Raw genomic sequence first — 6,011 nt, 5'->3', positions numbered from 1 at the left:
ACTTATGCTTATTTTATTTTATACCCGGTTATAGGACATAAAAATTAAGAAGTATATCAAACAAATAATAAACTGACATGGTCTGCCATACAAAATTTTTGTTATAGCTTTCACAATTATCTTTTTTTTAAAAGACTTGTTTATTTAATTGAGAGGGAGAGAGAGAAAGAGAGAGAGAAAGCAGTGGGGAGGGGCAAAGGGAGAGGAAGAGAGAATTCCAAGCACACTCCCTGCTGAGCGTGCAGCCTGACCCGGGGCTCCATCCCAAGATCCTGAGATCATGATCTGAGCCAAAATCCAGAGTGAGATGTTCAACCGACTTTGCCACCCAGGTGCCCCACCATTTCACAATTATCTAATTTGGTTTTATAGTTTCCAGAGGAGTCAAATTATTTATTGCTCTGTGTTTTCTTATTTTTTTGTGAGAATTGTTATTATTTACATACTGTGGAACTTAAACTTTTAAAGAAGTAAATTGATGACTTTTTAAAAGTATAGGTCATGCAATCATGCAATCAGTAAGTAGAATATGTTCATCATTGTGAAAAGTTTACTCGTGATCTATTGGGGAAAACCCCTTCCTTCACTGTCAGTCCTGTAAACCACTGATCTTCTTTTGTCCCCTATGGTTTTCCCCTCTGACCTTGTGGATGAAGATATCCTAAAGAATCCTGGGATCCTGCAGATGATACTGAACAAAACAAACCACCCATGCATTGGATAAACTGGAGGAAATACAGAAGAGAGAACAAATGGGGCATAGCGGCTACTTCCTGACAACACGTTGATTGAGCAGATCATCCACAAGTGAGTTGTATTATGCACTTGGGTCCTCCCTTCTGCTCTCTGGCTCACCAGAGGAAATCTCCCTGTAGCCCACACCAACTGAAACATAGAAGGAAAGGAAATTCTGAGAAATGTCGTTTTTTCTAGCCAAGAAGCACATTGCAAAGTCTTCACAATGAGGAGGATTTATACTTTTTTTTTTGTAGATGTGATTTTAAAAACTAATGCAAATCACTGATTTAAATTGAATCAGTTAAAAAAAAAATTGAAACAGTAACAAAAATATGATCCAGTTGTCCACTTTTTCATTTGAGTTAGATTATAATCTACGCCTACTGTGGTGCCTGAGTGGCTCAGTCACCTGAGTGTCTGATCCTTGATTACTCCTCCTGTCATGATCTCAGGATTGTGAGATGGAGCCCTGCATTGGGGTCCAGGCTGAACAGGAGTCTCCTTAAGATTCTCCCTCTTCCTCTGCCTCTTCCCCAACTCATGCTTTTGCTCTTTAAAAAAAAAAAAAAAAAAAAAAAAAATCTGTGCCTGTGTAGAAACTTGGAATATTTACTTGATCTGAATATACTGATCTAATTTTAAAATTATGATACATAACAACAAAATTATTTAACCAATTAAATCAACCAATGTCATTACAATAAAATAAATATATTTTTTTAAATTTATGGGTTTACTTGAGTTCATTAAATGTATATTGTGAAACTTTGATTGTTTTTGTTTTTAAGATTTTATTTATTTATTTGACAGAGATCACAAGTAGGCAGAGAGGCAGGCAGAGGTTGGGGGGAGGAGCAGGCTCCCCATGGGTCAATCCCAGGACCCCAGGATCATGATCCAAGCTGAAGGCAGAGGCTTTAACACAATGAGCCACCCAGGCGCTCCAACTCTTGATTGTTTCAAATTGGAAACTCCATATCTCCTCCCCCAGACATCATTATCCTTTCCTTGTTTCTGTTGTGTTGTCCTAGATGAATGGCATTCTTTCCAGTTATGTGGCTCAGTGTATATGGTGTGCTTCCAATCTAATATCAAGCGTCAAGGTATGCCATGATCTACTACTATTGCTTATTTCTAATATGCAAAAATAGAAATAAATGACCAGACTTTGGTATGTAAATATCTTTTACACTGCTAAAGAATTCTTGAAAGTTCTGCCAAATGCTCTTAATGTTAGTCTTCCAATTTTCTTTAGACTTTTAGGGTATAATTGAATTAGTCTTCATCATACAAGCTTCTAAGAACTGTAAGTGATGGCTTCACTATCTAAATTTAATTGAGAAAAAAGAACCTGAAAATATGTATTGCTTTTAACATTGTATGAAATGCAATATTTTATAATAATTTACTTATTTACTATTTAAAGATCCACTTTCTTATAAAAAAACACATATTTATAGAGCTTGTGTGGGTACATGTATATACTTAATTTACCTGTATAAAATCTCCTGGAAGGAATCTAGAAATAGAGAAAAAGTCATTTTACATTATCCACACTTTCTACTACTTATATTTTTTGCATAATTTTATAATGATTTATTCTTGGAATTCCATTGTCTGAAACAGTATGCATACTATCATTTTAAATAAAAATCCTTACAAAAACAAAGAAAGAAAGAAAGAAAAGACTTTACTGCCCTAGATGCCTATAATATTGCAGACAAAAACAAGGGTATCTAATTATATAATTAGACAATTAATCCAGGATATTTATTTCAATTTCACAAAGAGAGATGAATGATTAAATTTCTTAATTTAATTTATATGCCTGGTAGCAATAGCAAAATTTTATGGAGCTGGAGATTTATTTTCCATCCATTTTTTTGTCACTTAAATAAATAGAAACATGCACTAAGGGATCATCTAAGATATACATGCATACTTTGAACATTTTAAATTAAAGAGTTAATGACATTATTTCCAACTTGGCAGCAAACAGAAAACTAATTCTGGGTGTGGGGAATATCAAGGGATGGGAAGTGAATGAGATTTTACAGTCTCCTTAGGGTTAGTATTCTTGAGAAACCTTATCTTGTCCACTGAAATATAATTTTTCCATGGTAGATAGAAAAAAAAATGGCATATAAGTGGAGAGTATCTAACAGTGAATATATATGCAATGGGTTCACCTAGTTTGGGATATCATCTAATTTCTTCAATAGAAACTGTCAAAACTGTATAGTGGTAAATGTAAAATTTAAAAAAAGGCATCAGTGTCTATCTCTTTCATAAGCTTAGATAGTCTTGGATGGTCTCTCTGTCCTATTGCTGGTAGGAAGATTTTGGTTTTTGTTTCGATTGCTATACAATCTAACTCCCATTCTTATGGGGAAGTGAGGAGTAACATTTACCTTGACTTTGATCTGTTTCTCATCAGATTCAGCTGCAGGAAATGTCAGACCTAAAATAGTTTCAGGTTTGCCATAAGGCTTCCGGGAGGGGCTTTTTTTTTTCCCTCCTCACTGCATAATTCACTTTGTGATACTAGGAAATGTAGGTTTCAGAAGACTAAACTGTTTGAGGGGAGAAAAGCAACAAATTCCTTTGGACTTTCAATCTTTTTCTTTCTTTCTTTCTTGTTTACTCATTATATAACAGTAATTCCTACATCAGGTCTCAAGCAATATTCAACTTGGTAAACATGGTGGGATAAGCTCCCTAGCCCAATTTTTTATTACATTTCAGAGAATATTAATGCAGGCTTTCAAGTTTCCCTTAGCAAGCTTCATAGCATCTACTTGAGTCCAGCAGCTGAACTTTCCTGCTATTTCACTAATTGAACCAGAGGCTTTAAAACCTTAAGATACAAAAAATAAATAAATAAATAAAATTAAAAAAAAATAAAACCTTGAGATACAATGTCTTTTAGTGGTTCTACCAATCATAGGTCAGTCTTTTTTTTTTTTTTAGCTGTTATTGCAAAGAATGTCATTCAAATAGTCCATACAAAATTTAGCTAATTCTTCCCAAAGAGTCAAAACAAACAAACAAACAAAAACCACAAAAAAACCTAGGGTCTTTGGGATCAAATGGAACAAAACCATATTTTTTCATCTCTTTTGTACATGCTTGCTCAGTCAGAACACAGGGTCATGTGGTTATGCTATTTTGTAGAGATACCTGGAGGGGCATATAATCCCTTCTGAGGCACTAGTAATCTTATAAAGAATGAATTTTCAAATAGTCCTTAGAAAAATAATCCCTTGTATCACCTTTTTCAATCAGATACACATATTCATGTAATTTCTAGCTAAATTGATGTGTGTCTAATTTACTCATTGTCGATTGTTGAGAAATGCCGATATATTCTTAAAATTTTCCATAATATAGGAAATACTAATATATACCACTTAAAATTTTGAGTATAGAGACTGTAGGCATACAGGTAAGATAGTGGCTCAGGATTTGGCATTTTCATACTAAATATATTTGTTTCGTTTCATAGAATGGCTTAGAGAATTTTAAAAGTATCAACTAATTTCTTTATACAATTACTAGCATATCCAGAAAAAAGGGGGATTTGATATTTTCTAGGTTTATACTTTATATTTTAGTTCATTCTGCTGGCTTAATAGTTTTAACTGCTTCCCTGATAGAACATCAGACTGACTCAAAATGTCAAAGCTAACTAATGTCACAGACAGAATAAAGCCATAGAAACACCTAACATCCTAAGCGCTGCCTTTCCTAATGTACGATATTAATATTAAAGCTAATTTTTAGACTACAACTCACTGATCTTGATTAATATTTTATTTAACTGAGAAAAAAATTTAAAAAAAGATGTGATATTACTTCATTGAAGTTAAAATAAAACAAACTAAAATATTATCAGATACTGTGCTTATCATTGTTATAGCATTTTGAATATGGAAATATAAAAGTGATCAAAGTCAGACTGAAAGATCACAAAACAACTGAAACGTCTGTGATAATGAGTTCAAACTCAACTTCTTTTTTTAAAGAGAAGAAGCAAAGTTTGGGGAGGGCATTATGGGTAAGTTTATTTGCAAGAACTGCTGTGCATTTCCATTATGATATGCATTCCAAAGTCTTCCAAGACTCTGAATCTGTTGAAGGTGATGTTTAGTTTGCATTCTTGAAATGATTTTTTTAATGTAACTAATTTAAGTTGATGCATTATTCATTTGAAAAATTGTACTGACTCAGAAATGTGACCAGCTGAAAGAAAGTAAATCTAGCTTTAATCACATATTGAGACAAGAACAAAATTGAACAGATCTTAATTGTCTTGGCCCACGAAAACGCTGATGCATGTTTCAGATTTTTTTGTAGAAATAATAATTATAGCATCCAATATGGGCTCTTTTAAGACTTTACAAGCCAACTATACTGATATTGTTCATTTATATAGTTTTGGTTTTCTTTCTGGGAAAAAAATCAAGGCAATTTTCCGCTAAATAACACATGCTGATCATTAGCAGAAAGCCAAAAATGTAATATGCTTCTGGGCAAAACGGCACATAAGCCAAAATGTCTATGATAGCAAACATGCATGGAATAAACATATCTTTTAATTTCAATAATTATCTTTATTATCATGATAGATATTCTGTAGACAAAACAATAGGTAACTGAACATTATCTTAAGTTAACACCATTATTCTAGTAAATATACAAAAATGAGTGCTTTATATAGGATAAGTTGGAAAGTAAAAATAAATATGTTTTTAAATGCAAACAGGAAATGTAAATTCTGATTCAAGTTCTTCCCCTAACTAATCTTGTTAACTTAGGGAGTTTAATAAATATGTTTAATTCATATTTCACTAACTTTTAAATTTAAAATTATAACTACACACACACACACACACACAAAAATGATCACCAAAGTAGTTTTATTACTCTATACCTGATTATATATATCATATTTGTAAACTGTCATGCAAATTCATAACTTATTCATATAGTTTGCTATTGTTATAATTCTTTTATATATTTGCTACTTTTTCCATAGAAAATGCTTTATCTAACCTTCATGTCTTCATTCCAATACACATATTGTATATATTTATAATTCTTTTCATATCTAAAACTTGGGAGTTCTATCAATGTAATGCAATACTATTTTGTATTTAAATAAAGATGCATAGAAATATCTAATAAGTATCTAATAAAATTCTATAAGGTCAAAGTGAAACTACATATTTTAATTGTCTAATTTATTAATTAGTTTGAGGGAAATATTTTTT

The sequence above is a fragment of the Mustela putorius genome, unplaced genomic scaffold, assembly GCF_011764305.1.
Source record: "Mustela putorius furo isolate JIRA1106 unplaced genomic scaffold, ASM1176430v1.1 tig00001826_pilon_pilon_pilon, whole genome shotgun sequence".
NCBI classification, from domain to species: domain Eukaryota; kingdom Metazoa; phylum Chordata; class Mammalia; order Carnivora; family Mustelidae; genus Mustela; species Mustela putorius.
Note: the sequence above shows the minus strand (reverse complement) of the source record.